This window comes from Alosa sapidissima, chromosome 17, assembly GCF_018492685.1.
Source record: "Alosa sapidissima isolate fAloSap1 chromosome 17, fAloSap1.pri, whole genome shotgun sequence".
NCBI classification, from domain to species: domain Eukaryota; kingdom Metazoa; phylum Chordata; class Actinopteri; order Clupeiformes; family Clupeidae; genus Alosa; species Alosa sapidissima.
In genome coordinates, this window is record NC_055973.1 from 19,012,085 (window position 1) to 19,026,383 (window position 14,299).

The window sequence follows — 14,299 nt, forward strand, 5'->3', positions numbered from 1 at the left end:
AAGAGTAGTCCAGCTCCCGAAGAGATTGAGGGACTTTGTCATGGACTGACATCACATCGACACGCGTGTTTGGGAAAATATATGTTTTTTAATTTGATGCCAGTCACGTTTAAAAAAAAGTTGGGATGGGGGCATGTTTACCACTGTGCTGCTTCACCTCTTTATTTAACAACATTCTGAAAATATTTAGGAACTAAGGAGACCAGTTGCTAGAGTTTTGAGAATGAAATGTTGCCCTATTTCTGCTCAATATTGGATTTAAGTTGCTCAGTATGGGGTATTCTTAATCTTTTTTTTCATTCCATGATGCACCTAATTTGACAGGTCTGAAATCCAGACAGGCAATGTTGGCACCTGGACTCTTCCTCTATCTATGGAGAAATACTGTTTAAATAGGTGCAGAATTATCGGTGATTTTTCTATTGTTTTCCTAAAATATTCAAGGTCTTCCCCAAAAAATGCATTGCCTGGATGGCAGTACAGTATATGTTGCTCAAAATGTAATACATCATTCAGAATGGATTGTGCAAGATGCCCATGCTGGGTAGGCACTAATGCACCTCAACACCATCATAGATGCTGAGTTTTGAACTGAGCACTATAACAAGTTGGATAAGTTGGACTTGTCCAGTTGGATCATGTATAAATACCATTTCTTCTTTTGCATGGTAAAGTTTACACTAGGGTCATTCCACGTCAATTCAACCAGGGCCCACGCACTTAGGTCTCAAAAAATTCTGAAAAAATTACCAGGTGTACCTATGTTACCCAGGAGACACACTGTAAAATTACTCTTATGTAAGATCAATACTTTCCAAGATACAGCCAGTTTTACAGGGGGAGGGGGGTGTCGATTTTGTTCGGCCTCTTTTTTTTGTCAAAGTTCACAAGCCCACAGCGCAAGAACTAAACCATGTAGGAGGCTCAAATTTTGCATGCTGGTACATAAATAGGAATAGTATGTAGCAAAATCATCATGTTTGGTCTAGATAATCCTGCATGGTCATAGCTGTCCCTCAAAGTTGATACAAATTTTATTGGAGTTTTTGGCTGGGCTCTGTTCAAGCCTTCAGAAGACATATTTGTACTCAACATAGGCTCTTGATTTATTTTCCTTACTGAGATAAGTAGAAACACTCTCACAAAAAACAATGAACAGAAAATAAATTCCTTCAGGGTCTGAACAGCAGGCCTTACAAGTCTGAAAAATCATTTTGGTTCTCATTTTCAGAGCACCCAAACACCTTGTGGGAATATACAAAGATTTTTTAAATATTTTTTTCTTTATTCTCCATAATCTTTTCTGTTTGAAAACACCAATGTGACTTGTCTTATGCAAATCTTTCTTTTTCACTTTCCACTCTGAACATGGGCAAAATGCACCATTGACATCAATATGTTTTGTATAGAGCTACCACAGGTTACTCTATACAACCACAGATGGCAGTGTGGTGACAGAGTCCGAAGCCAAACTCTGTGCCAGCCTCCTGAGTCCAAACGAGACTCTACTCATGTCCATATATCTGACCAATGGAGATGAGAAGAAGATGCTGCACCAGGAAACATCAGACAAGGACGTTCACCGCTGCTTCCAGTTCCAGGTCAGTAGCTCACCTGTGTGTTCCAGACCCTCTTAAGCGCACCACACATAGGCACAGACGTGAATGTGCCAACTCTTTCTGTCACTTGCCCACACAAACAAGCGCCGAAAGTTTTATCTGACAAGCATTCCATTAACAATGGATTTTATTGAGTACCGCCAACAAAAATAATTGAATTTGAAATTGAATCTATTAACTGGAATTGCTATGCTGCTGGCTAATGAGAATAAGTACTGTTCAGATTCAAGGTTTTGCTCAATTTGGGGATCCCTTGTGTGTGGTTCACACTACCTGGTGTTCATCACATAGTGATCCTAGTGTTTACTTTCTTGTTTAACAGGCCCCTTTGGTAAAGAAAGACTCTGTGCAGAAAATCATAGTGGAGGTCAAAGGTCAAACATCTCACTGGACCTCACAGAGGCGGGTGAAGTTCAGCCCACAGCCTGCTCCTATGGACCCTATGGAGAGAATTCCATTATCAGCATCATAGTTCCTTTTCTTCCTTTTCAACATTCCATATGTTATCTTAATGCAGAGGAAGTAGATTGGGGCCCAAATAGAACGTTCAAGCATTGTTTTTGTTTACCTTGTTGAAAGGGTCTATAACCTTCATCCAGACAGATAAACCCATATACTCCCCAGGCCAAACAGGTATGTCACATGGTCAACACAGGTTCACAATGCAGAAAGCTGCAAATATAAACATGTGTATGCAAAAGCAGATTATCACAGTACTCATATCCACAGTGCATTTCAGAGTGGTCAGCATGGACACCAACTTTATTCCACTCAGTAAAGAGGTGAGAGACATTTTCTAAACTGTTCTTTGTCCCTAGTCCAAACTCAATGCTCAAACACATACAGAAGAGCAGGAAAAGGATTGGCTAATGTGTCAACATAAGTCAACATAGGAAAAGTCAACATAGGAAGTGCATAAACATGATGTTGAAAACAGAATTGAGAGGCCCAGTAGTGTTTTACCCATTTCTTATGGCTAGATTACATAGCATAGGCAACCAGGTCCATACTCTGGAATATGAACATTACCACCTCCTGATTATTAGAGATGTTCATCATGAAGTTGAAGGAGTTATGTGGAACTCTGTAGAATTTGAGTTGTCGAGTTGAAAGCAGCCACACCACTGTTCCATGACTTGCATTATGTTCAATACAGCAATCAAATGAGGTAAAACGTGGTCCTAAGAGTGCAGGGCCAGGCACTAGCTACTTTGATTTCTAACTTCAGTGGATATCGGGACAACACACAACATAGAACATTGTGTCAAAAATAGTTTATGGTGAGAGTTTGAAAAAACACACTGTCCGTCTTCAAGGGTCTAAAGGGTTTAAATTCTCAGTTGTTTTTTACTGTATGTGTGAATGTGAATGTACAAAATATAAAGAATATTCCTAACATTGCTTGGCTTAAAGGAACATGCCATCGTTTTATGAAATTGGGTTATTCACCGTCTCCCCTTGAGTTAGATAAGTGAGCAAAAACATTTTTGTCTCATGCATTGTCGTAGTCCGGCAGGTTAGCTTAGCATAGTGAATGGAATCCTTTGGTGCTGGATAGCATGTCATGAGTAAAAATGAGCCAACAACAAAAAACCAAAACCTAATTGCAAGTACTTGTGGCCTGCATATTCACAACGAGTACAGATTAAGACTAGGCGATTTTCTAGGCAGATATTGACTTGGGACCATATTGGGGCGAAGCACAGGCCAAGCACTGCTAACTTGGGCACATGATTGACAGTGCTGTGGTGAGTGAGAAAGTACTGATGTGTTGCGTGATATGTCTGTACCCAAGTAGCAGTGCTTTGCCTGTGCTTCGCCCCAATATAGTCCCAAGTCAATATCTGCCTATAGGAAATTGTCCTTATTTGTTTCAGAAGTGTTGTGATCTGTGTCTTTGGAACCAAGACGGAATTCATTAATGTAGCTTATATTCTTATTTTTACAGTACAACCTGGTGTCACTGGTGGTAAGAGCTAAATCCTATTGAGGTGTAGTTTTTCGTATTCTTACTTTCAAACACTGGATTCTTCATTTTACTTTTAAAATGTTGTGTTAAATGTTAAAAAAGGCCCTACAGTTTCATCTGTATCATGCCACAGGACAGCAGAGGCAACGCCATTGGTCAATGGCTTAATGTGACATCACAGGGCAAGATAGTTCAGCTCTACCACAAGTTAAAAACCCAGAGGCTCCTCAAGGAAAATACAGGCTCAGTGTCAATACTAAACACAGTGCAAGATCCCATGAGTTTCAAGTGAAAATATATGGTAAGTTAATGTAGCATTTACAGATGTTTCCATACATATGTATGATGTATTGTAATGTAATAATATTAACATTTTCCCTATTTTATCCAAATAAAACATCTAAGATCTGTACTCTAGTGATCTCTGCTGGACAAATCTTGCACAGGCACAAGTCCTCCCTAAAGAATAGCACAATTAGCTTTTCATTAGACTGTTGGGCTTCAGTTTAGATATAGCCTACAATGACTTCAGAATGTGTAAATCTTCACTCTTCTCTTATGTGAGCAAAGTTAGCCAGTACCTTGCAGTGAAATTTGTGTTCTTGCTCTTAAAGTACCGTAGCTGCCCGTCATTTGCAAAGCATTTGAGGATTGTTTATTTTTTTAAACCATCTTCAGTTTTGTGTCTATTGTGACTACCGTCTCAGTGTTGCCAAAGTTTGATGTTAAGCTGAATGCTCCAGAGAAGATCAGTGTTGGTGCAGAAGTCGTCAGACTGGAAGTGTGTGCTAAGTAAGTGACACATACAGGGCCATGTTGACATATGTACATGTACATGTGCTGTCTATAAGCATCATCATCAACAACAAAAACAAACAATCATCATCTAGTTATGCTTTGCTTTTTTTTATTTTGTTAAAACCCCACTAAATTTGTTATGTTGATGGTTAAACATATATGTTGTCATTTTTTTTAAAGGAACTAGCTTTGGCATCCTCTTCAAAATTCATTTGGATGGTATATGGTCATGTGAAGAACAGATGAACACATGTGTCTTTCCCATCAGCCATCCCAGATACACACTGTGCGGTTCTGTGTGTCGCTGGAACACACCGCAAAAATGAAAAAAATATTTTTCTTTCACAGGAAGACATTGCAGACTACAATGCCAACAGATAACAAGCTTATAGCAGTTTCAACACTCCCTGGTGATGCTTTTATGTGGAAACCGAACAGGTCTACCATGATAACATGAGAGATAAAAGCCACCCTTGGGACACACGAAGATAGAATGTTAAAATGTGTGAGCATGGAGGACCTACCTGTAGGTGTCGCCCTGTTTTTGGTAAGCAGGTGCCTCAGTTGAAAAGCCAGCATTGTAGTGTAGTGTTGCTGTTGTGACCTTTACATGCGATTCTCCTATTTTAGGTATACACATTTGGCCAGCCCGTACCAGGGAAAGCTTCCATGTCATTGTGTCGAGAGGCCAGGAGACATAGAGCTGAAGCACCCTGTACTGCTGCATCAGTAGAGGTTAGGGTATTCCTCAAAAATAACTTTTCACTTACTGGATGCTAATCTTTTCTTTTTTGTATCATTAATCTGAAATGCAATTGCTGAAGAACACAAGGTCATGCCTGTGTATGCCTACTTTTTTTTTCATGTAAGTTGACATGTTTACATTTGTGCATTTTCTTTTCATGTATCAGTCGGTCAGACAAAAAAGGCATACGCTTGGACTACTCCCTTGGGAAACTCTCATTTGTTGATACACCAGGCGTTATTGAGGATGGAGCCGTTTTAGACGGCAAGGTAAGATAACCAACAACTTATAAACATACTAAATTTACGTACCTCTTAATTTATATCTTTATGAACATACTGTTGAAATGTTCAGTCATCTTGTTTAAAGGAAATAAACACCCGCACAGAGGGGAGTGGAACTTTGGGATGGGAGGTCAGGTTTAGTTTAGCTTTCTGTAACTGAACACAAAAAGGGAGTAATAAAGACCTGCAGATGACGCAAAAAAGCCCTTATGAGTCTGTGAATTCATAGTTTTTAAAAAAGTTAAAAAAAAGACCACTTTTAACCAGTAGTGTATATGCTACACGATAGTTAGTTCATTTATGAGAACTTTGCTTTTTATACTTCGTATGGGCTCCACCCTCTAACAGCTCCGCTAGTGCCTCCGCTAGTGCTATCGCCGCTCCACGCACGATGTGAGGATAGAGGCGGTGCTTGGCAGGACACCCACAGGCTTGCAGGTGTGTTGCTGCGCAAGCCGCCTCAGTCTGCATTGGACGAACGATGTCCTTGGTTTTGGTCTTGCTGAGCCAGATGTGTCCGAGCCACACTTCTCTGAAGGGGCACCAGAGGGCGCCACTGCTGAACGTGCCTCTGTGTCGTTCCTTTCTGTTTGGCATGTGGAAAAGTCAAGAAGCCAGCCCCGGATGCCATTCTCCATGGCAACCGCAGCTGTCGAAAAAATGCGCCCCGCCCTCATGAGAGGCAAGCTGCCTTCTCTGCCACTGCAAGCCTGCGAGTCCAGTGTCCAGTCCGCGATGCGTCCTCACCCGGCGGAGAGTTGAAGGCAACGAGCAGGGAAGCCACGATCCTCTGCAACAGCACGGCGGGGAGGTCATCGTGGGGAATGGTGGTGTGCGGGGATGTGTACCATTGCTTATGATTGTAATGTCTTGATTGAAGACTTCACACCATCACAGAAAGCAAGTTCTGTTGCACATCCCCACCCTTACACTGAATATATCCGACGTATAAATTCAGTTAAGTCCACCGCACAACAGTCACCTCCAGCCGACTCTTCCGTGTTGACTCACTGGAAGCCGGCTTCTTGTTTTCCCAATTCTCAGCGAGCACCAGCCGAGTGTGATTCAACCACAGGTGACGTGGCGGTCAGAATCATGGACTCTCACTCAGTCGGCCCGGGTGCAGCACCCATGTTGACCAATGTTAAAATCTACTACAGTTTCACCAGACTTTTTTCCAGACGACATTGTCTGCTGTTGATAAAAATTCGAAAGCATTTCAGTCGACCTGAAGGATGCGTATACTTCCACGTGGCCATTCATCGCTGTCACCGGAAGTACTTGCGCTTTGCTTTTCAGGGGTCTGCATTTCAATACTCCAGATTGCCTTTTGGACTTTCTCTCTCGCCCCGCACGTTCTCCAAGTGCGTAGATGTGGCATTGGAGCCATTGAGCAGGAAGGGGATGCGAGTCTTACACTATCTCAACGATTGGCTTCTCCTGACCATCTCACCAATAGAGGCCATTGAGCAAGCGCAACGTCTGATTCTCCACATATCGCAACTGGGCTTTGCGATAATTTGGGAGAAGAGCGCTGTGACCCCGTCGCAAGAGATTGCATACCTGGGGCTCACCTTGGACACGGTGACAGGGTGTGCGCGTCTATCGGACGAGCGCTGCAAAGCTCTTCTACGACTGGCACATTGTGCCATGGCGTCTCGGAGAGTGTCGGCCCAAACCATCATGTCGCTTTCTGAAGGGCGCCTTACGCCAGAGGCCACCACAGCGTAGCTGTACCGCAATGGGACCTACAAGTAGTCCTGAGCGGTCTCCAACGGGCACCGTTTGATCCACTGGAGAGTGTCTCTATGCGCATTTTGTCCTTGAAGACAGCCCTGTTGTTGGCCTTGTCTTCTGCAAAAAGAGTGAGTGATATGTGCACCTTGTTGGTGAACCCCCAATGCCTTCTGCTGAGTTGCTAGGCTGTGTTACACCCTAATACGGCCTTTATACCCAAGAACATCACAACCTCTTTCAGTTCTTGGACAGTGGTGTTGTCGGCCTTTCATCCTCCTGTTCACGCTTCTGACAAAAACAGCAGGATGAATTTGATCTGCCCTGTAAGGGCTCTGACCTATTATGTGCGCAGCACGTCGGCAGTCCATAAGACAGACCAGCGCAAAGCGCAAAGACTTCAGGCGGGCTGCACAGCAGCAAGGGGAAGGCACTAGCAGAGCTGTTAGAGGGCTCCGCCCATACTCGTATAATTGGAGTTACGTAGTAACTATCGTTTACAGACTTTGCACTTTGCCAAACAACCATCTTACCAATGAGTCAGAAAGTGCATATTAATTACTTATTTGTAGGCGTCTTGTTTTTGTTTTCCCTACAGGTCAAAGCAACCCATTATAATAACACGGGCATCGCTCATAGGATGGTCCATCTGTTTAAAGCTCCGGGATGGAATACAAAGCTCCTACTGAACCTGACCACAGACTCTGCTGGAGAGGCCCAGTTCTCTATTAACACTACTACTTTCCCTGGAGACTTTGAGCTAATCGTAAGCTTGAAACTTGTTTACAAACAACAGCTAAGCTTTAATGTCCTCCTAGTAGCGCACAAAGAATCCATCTCCGTTCAGAGTTTTATGTCATAATGCTTCAATGGCTCTTAATGTTTCTTTAACTGTTTGATCCCTTCTTATTGACGGTCTTTCTTTGACTCTAAGATATACCAAAACTGGTTGTCTGGACACCAGCACACACAATACTTGGTGTACTTGTAGCCCCTGATAAGGAATATTATAAGGTTTTCTGCCTCAGATTAGAGTGGCCCTTGCCATTATGAATGCTTTTTTGTGGATGCAGAAAAAACTTTGACTGTATACCGTATCCACAATCTATGGTTTTGAGCTGTAGAATCATTGATTTCTTTCACCTGCAACATAACGTTTTTAATTGACTGTCTTGTCAAACTCAGAAGTACTGATGACAATTATTTTCCAGGCAAGTACAACAGCTGACATAAACCATGTTCAACATAAAACTCCACATTATGAGAGAGCACAGAAGTCTGTATCCAGATTAAGACCAGCATCTCAACAGAGAAGTGCTTCAGAAATAAGGTGCGTCACCAGTTCCTTGTCTTTAAATATAATGTTTATCTTTCTTATCCCATATTTATTGTTACTGCATGGATTGGCAGTGGGACTCCATTCTATGTCGGCCATTAATGATGTGTGTGCATTGACATCTTGTACATCTACACAGGTGGCGGTGCAGTTCTCCCCCCCCAAAAGTGGTTCCTGGAGAGGAGAGTTCCATGCAGCTGTCAGCTCAACCTGGCTCTCTGTGTGGCCTCTGTGCTGTGGATCAGAGCATCTTTATCCTGGAACCAGGGAAACGCCTGGTTGCCCAGAAGGTTACCATAGCTACACAGAAGTCCACTACAACGACATGATACATCTCCAAACGCAGTGGGCACTGTATTATTCCGAGGGTTTTGCAAATAGCAAAGTATACATCACAGATTTTCTTTCAGCTTCACTTTCTCCTCTCTTCAGTTGGTACTGTCCCACTGGTATTTACAGCATAGCAAAGCAGAGTAGTTAGCAACACATAGTAGCACGAAGCAATATATTGAGCATTGTCATATTTATAATGTTGTTATGTGTTTTTTTTTTACTTTTTGCACTATTCTAGCTGTTTGTATTATTACCAAACTTGGACCCAAGAGTTCAATGATGTTGAAGAAACTGTTGAATACCTCAAAGCAGAGTAGTTAGTAATACATTGTAGCACAGAGCAATATATTTGTTACGTCACACAGACTCAGGACAGGGAGGTAGAGTTCAAACAAGGTAGCTTGTTATCCCAAACGAAAACCAGGAAAAGGGGTGTCAAACACAGGGCACTAATACACAGAAGTTTAGCAGGAAAAGGTAAACCAAGGAGAGTCCAAAACACAGGAGATCAATGAACTTTAACGGAAAAAGTCCAAAACACAGGAGATAAACTTAGCTCGGCAGGATCCGGAAAGGGCGACTCGAGGGATCAGACCAGGAGGACGCTGGACCAAGCGAGGGGAATCCGAGAGGTACTGATGTGCCCAATGAAACGAGCCTTCGGAGCTTGTGTCGAGCAGAAAGGGGCATGCCAGATGAAGCCCCGGTTCGAGGCCTGTGTCGTTTCCATAAAAATCACGTGACTGATGACAAACGAGGCCTCGGTTTGTGAGTTTGACGTCTGAAGCTTCGTTTGGGACACACACCCACGTGACTGCTTCAGAATCTGATTCAAAGGCTTTGAATTGCGCAAACCAGGGCACCCGTTCTAGTATCGGAATGTGTTGTGTTGTATTGCAAGAGTCAGGCGAAATTTGTGTTTCTATAGGGTAGCCCTGTTTTATAGGATGCTTTCTCTATTTGTGAATTTATGTTCTTTTCTTTCCGGAAAATGTCCATAATCCATAATGTCATGCACATAGAAATAAAGAAGAAATAGCCTAGGCCTAGCCTAAAGCTTTGCCATTTAGAACGATGACATTTAAAACGTGTCTGTGTTGCAATCTTGTCTCAACTTCAATCATGTAATTAAAAAAGCAATACAGGCTAATCATTTCTATGTAGGCCTAACAATGATGGCTGACATAATATTTTCCTTTATTGAAAGTTTGATTCATGAATCGTCAAAAACATGTCGGGCCATATGGCCTATGGTTTAATTAGGCGCCTGGTCGTTTCCTTTTCACTCTCGTCCATAGCGTGTTGAGGTTGATAATACTTCGTCCTGGTTCAGAAGCTAAGTAGTGTCTACTGCGGTCGTGGATGGGAGACCAATTGAATCATTGACTGGGATAACACATAATTTCATGCCTCCACCGAAACACCAATCTTCACGTGATAACGAGTGACGGGATTATGTTGCCTAATTGTATTTTTTTGTATTGAATTGAGATAAACAGAAATGCAAATTTCTTGCAACACTTTTAATGTAATGATTAATGAATGAGAACATTTCGAAGCTTGAATGGCATTCTTTTCACTAGTACGTGGCTGCTATAATTTATGCAAACCACCAGATGTCGCTGTGTTTTCCTTGTCTTCCATGTTTCGAAGCTTCGGCACATTACTCGCAGTGTTGGGAAGGTTACTTTCAAAACGTATTCCGTTACAGAATACATAATACATGCCCAAAAATGTAATTTGTAACGTATTCCGTTACGTTACTCAATCTGAGTAACGTATTCTGAATACTTGGATTACTTCCGCATTGAATTGCATTTTATAAGTGTAGGAATGCGGCCATCAAATCCTGCTTACTAAACAGGCCTATTCTGGTCTGTTCTTCTGTTACAAATGGCTCACATAGGAGAATGTAAAGTCAACTAAGCTACCTGATACAACTATAAAATAGCAAGGTGACCACTAAAACTACAGCAGGCGACTAGGCTAATTAAAAAAAAAATAGGCTAGGCCTTTAAGGGCGTAGCCAGAAATTAGGCCTATAATTAAGGTGTGCCTGTGATATTTTAGGTGGCATCAACCCAGTAGGCCTACAAGTGAGGGGCGCATATGACAGGTGGAACGCAAATGACCTGCAAATGTAAATACTATAGGCTACTGTATATCAGTGCTCTCAAAATTAACGTGACCGCGTATGACAATCAAAAACCGCACATTAAAATATATAATAGAATTATATATAGAATTATATAAAATTATAATAGAATTATAAGAATAATTCTTCAGAGGCTGCATCATAAAACGTCATCATTTTAAAACGTAAATGTAGATCTAATAAGAAAAAAATAAGCCATTTAGGTTAGAATAAAAAACTTAGAATGCAGTGCCTATTTTAGAGATGGGTTTTATTGTAGGTCTAAATCAACACAAACTAGGCTTTGTTTATTAATTAGCAAACTGTGTAACCGATTGGCCTAAGTAGCCTGAGCTATTAATACTTGGGAAAATATCCTTTGAACAGACATCAGGAACCACGATCAGTGAGGAACAGGAGTTACCTCCACTTACTTTATTCCTAATTTGCTGTGCAAACAGTCATTCAGGGTCTCCGATGATGCGTCCATAATGTGCGCTGGCTGCGTTTTGATGGGTGCAATGTGAGGCTAGTGCAAGACGGCGAGGCTTATACTAGGCCTATTACTGGTTTTAAACTAGATGTACCGCAGAGCGGTACAAAATATGACCGCCGCCCAGTCCAGCACATGTTTTCCACAGAAATAAGTCACACTGAAAGGCATATATGATTCTAACTGTCTCACTGAATTGCATTATGAACACTCAATTCTCACTGGTATCTGCTAGACAACAAGTACCAAAACATGATTAGTTCATAGATTTCACATGTAATATACATTTTATACAACCCCACCCCCATCTTGCCTGGTCATAATTCTGAGAAATTCTTGAATTGTGTGCATGTGTGCGTGTACATGTTTATGTTTGTGTGTGGGTGGGTGTGTGTGCGTGCATGTGCGTGTTTGCCTGTTTATGTGCCTGTGTGTGTGCATGTGCATGCATGCGTATATATATCTACTGTGTGAGTATGTGTCATACGTACTGTAGGATTACTAAGCGCTTTCAGACATACGTGTAAGACCGGAGGTTCTGCCGATGTTAAACGGTGGGGTATATCTGAACGACATAACCGGTCATATGGAAGTCCGAATTTACCCGGTGTTTATACTACTCCCCCCCTAGTATTTCCTCCGGACATTATGTAAATGTGCTGTGTCTGAACGAGGAGTAGAACATGCGGTTAAAATTCACACCTAGTGAGAGGGCGTGTTGGTGACGTTTCTTTCGTGCGTCCATGTGGTTAGATCTGACTCAACCGTCACACGGAATGTTGAGAAATGAACGTTCTAAAGAATATCTGGGTTCATTGAATTCAACATAGAATTTTAGAACCTTCAATTGTTGCGGAACTTAGAACGTTCAAAAACCTACACCTTTAAGGGTTAAGATATTCACAGAAAACTGTGTCTGCCCTACCCTCCTTTCGGGGGGTCCAGTCCAGCGGGGGGGCTACAGATCAAAACGAAAAGCGATGGTTCCATGCTATCCATGTGGGGTTACATGCCCACCAAGTTTCGTGTACCCCGGTCTTTCAGTGTCCCGGGAATCCTTGTTGGTGTACGGTCACTAAATGTACACATACATTATTTTATTGTAAGGCCCCCCATGAACGAAAGTCCACGAAACTTGGCATGCATTCGGAGGGTATCATAATGATCCTACACTTTCAATTTCATGCATTTTTGACCATGTCAGCCAGAGATATTGTGATGAAAACACCTAATGTTTTGCTTTTTAATTTTTAACTAGGTGGCGCTATACATGAAATAAGTGGTAATGGGATAGGTTGACATGCCCCCTTAAGACCAACATACAAAAAAAAGGTGGACCTCCTAGGCCCTACGGTTCTCGAGATAGTTACAGAAAACTGTCTCCGGCCACCTACAGGCCAGTTGGTGTATAGTAACATAAATTAATTTATTGTGTGGCCCCCCATGAACGGAATTCCACGAAACTTGGCGTGCATTCAGAGGGTGTCATAATGATCCTACACTTCCAATTTTGTGCAGTTTTGACTATGTTAGGTCACAGATACCTGCGATTACAACACCTCATTTTTACTTTTTTGTGTTTAACTAGGTGGCGCTATACATGAAATGAGTGGTTATGGAATGGGTTGACATGGCCCTTTGAGATCAACATACAAAAAAAAATGGTCCTCCTAAACCCTACGGTTCTCGAGATATTCACAGAAAACTGTGTCTGTCCTACCCTCCTTTCGGGGGTCCAGTCCAGCGGGGGGGGGGGCTACAGATCAAAACGAAAACAGGAGGTCCCATGCTATCCATGTGGGGTTACATGCCCACCAAGTTTCGTGTACCCCGGTCTTACAGTGTCCGGGGAATCCTTGACGGAAATTTGGACATGGACTAAACCTTCAATTGTTGCGGAACTTAGAACGTTCAAAAACCTACACCTTTAAGGGTTAAGATATTCACAGAAAACTGTGTCTGCCCTACCCTCCTTTCGGGGGGTCCAGTCCAGCAGGGGGGCTACAGATCAAAACGAAAAGCGATGGTTCCATGCTATCCATGTGGGGTTACATGCCCACCAAGTTCGCCACTGGTTTAGTAATCCTGCACATTGTTCAACATCTGCTTCAACACATTCATTCACTTCCACGCTTTCAGGTGAACTTAATTCAAGAGTAGGTTGCAAGGTCATTGGTTTAACATTACGATTCAATTCCTGGTCAGTTTCTTTCCTAATTTGTCTAATCATATTTTCTAGATCAGAGAGATTACCTTGATAGCTAGCGCTGAATCGAGCCTTTCTGCGTTTTCGCCTTGTAAGACGTATTGATTTTGTGCTATCGCTCTGGGGTCCATACGGTTGGTGTTCTGGCAACACGTCAGGAGACAGGCTTGTGGAGAGCACTTAGGGTTCTTCAGTGTCATCTCTGACGAGGGCAGACAGGCGTGTTCGACTTGAGGCAGATCTGTGCAGATCTGACTTGATGTGATGCATGCTGGGTTGAACACCTCCCCCTGATTCATCCTCTGCGCCGTAAGTCTCCTCCTCCCAGACAGCGCCGGCTACTGCGCACACAAGCTGCACTGCCCTAAACTGAATTAAGGCCAGCTCACTGCCCCACACCTTGTTCAGTGCTCAGCGCTCAGTGTCCTGCCTCTACGGATAACAACACAACCACAGCCATTTCTGCTGACCATCATGCTTCAAATGTAATATCTCATAGGTTTACAAAGCATTTATAAAACATATTTAAAATAAACTCAAATGTAATATCTCATAGGTTTACAAAGCATTTATAAAACATATTTAAAATAAACTCAAATGTAATATCTCATAGATTTACATCATGAGAAAACATATTTAAAACATATT

At 42.3% G+C, this 14,299-nt stretch overlaps 3 long non-coding RNA genes across 3 annotated transcripts; 2 read left to right on the forward strand and 1 right to left on the reverse strand.

Moving 5' to 3' along the window:
• Positions 1–5,036: 5,036 nt before the first annotated feature.
• LOC121688755 lies at positions 5,037–7,786 on the forward strand. The gene is made up of 3 exons (XR_006024680.1): positions 5,037–5,121; positions 5,298–5,400; positions 7,748–7,786. It is a non-coding gene; the product is annotated as an uncharacterized LOC121688755 (long non-coding RNA).
• A 14-nt stretch (positions 7,787–7,800) lies between these two features.
• Positions 7,801–9,097, forward strand: LOC121688754. Its single transcript, XR_006024679.1, has 3 exons — positions 7,801–7,915; positions 8,361–8,479; positions 8,625–9,097. It is a non-coding gene; the product is annotated as an uncharacterized LOC121688754 (long non-coding RNA).
• Positions 9,098–9,199: 102 nt separating this feature from the next.
• Positions 9,200–10,571, reverse strand: LOC121688756. Its single transcript, XR_006024681.1, has 2 exons — positions 10,105–10,571; positions 9,200–10,066 (listed from the first exon to the last, which is right to left on the reverse strand). It is a non-coding gene; the product is annotated as an uncharacterized LOC121688756 (long non-coding RNA).
• Between the last annotated feature and the right edge of the window lie 3,728 nt (positions 10,572–14,299).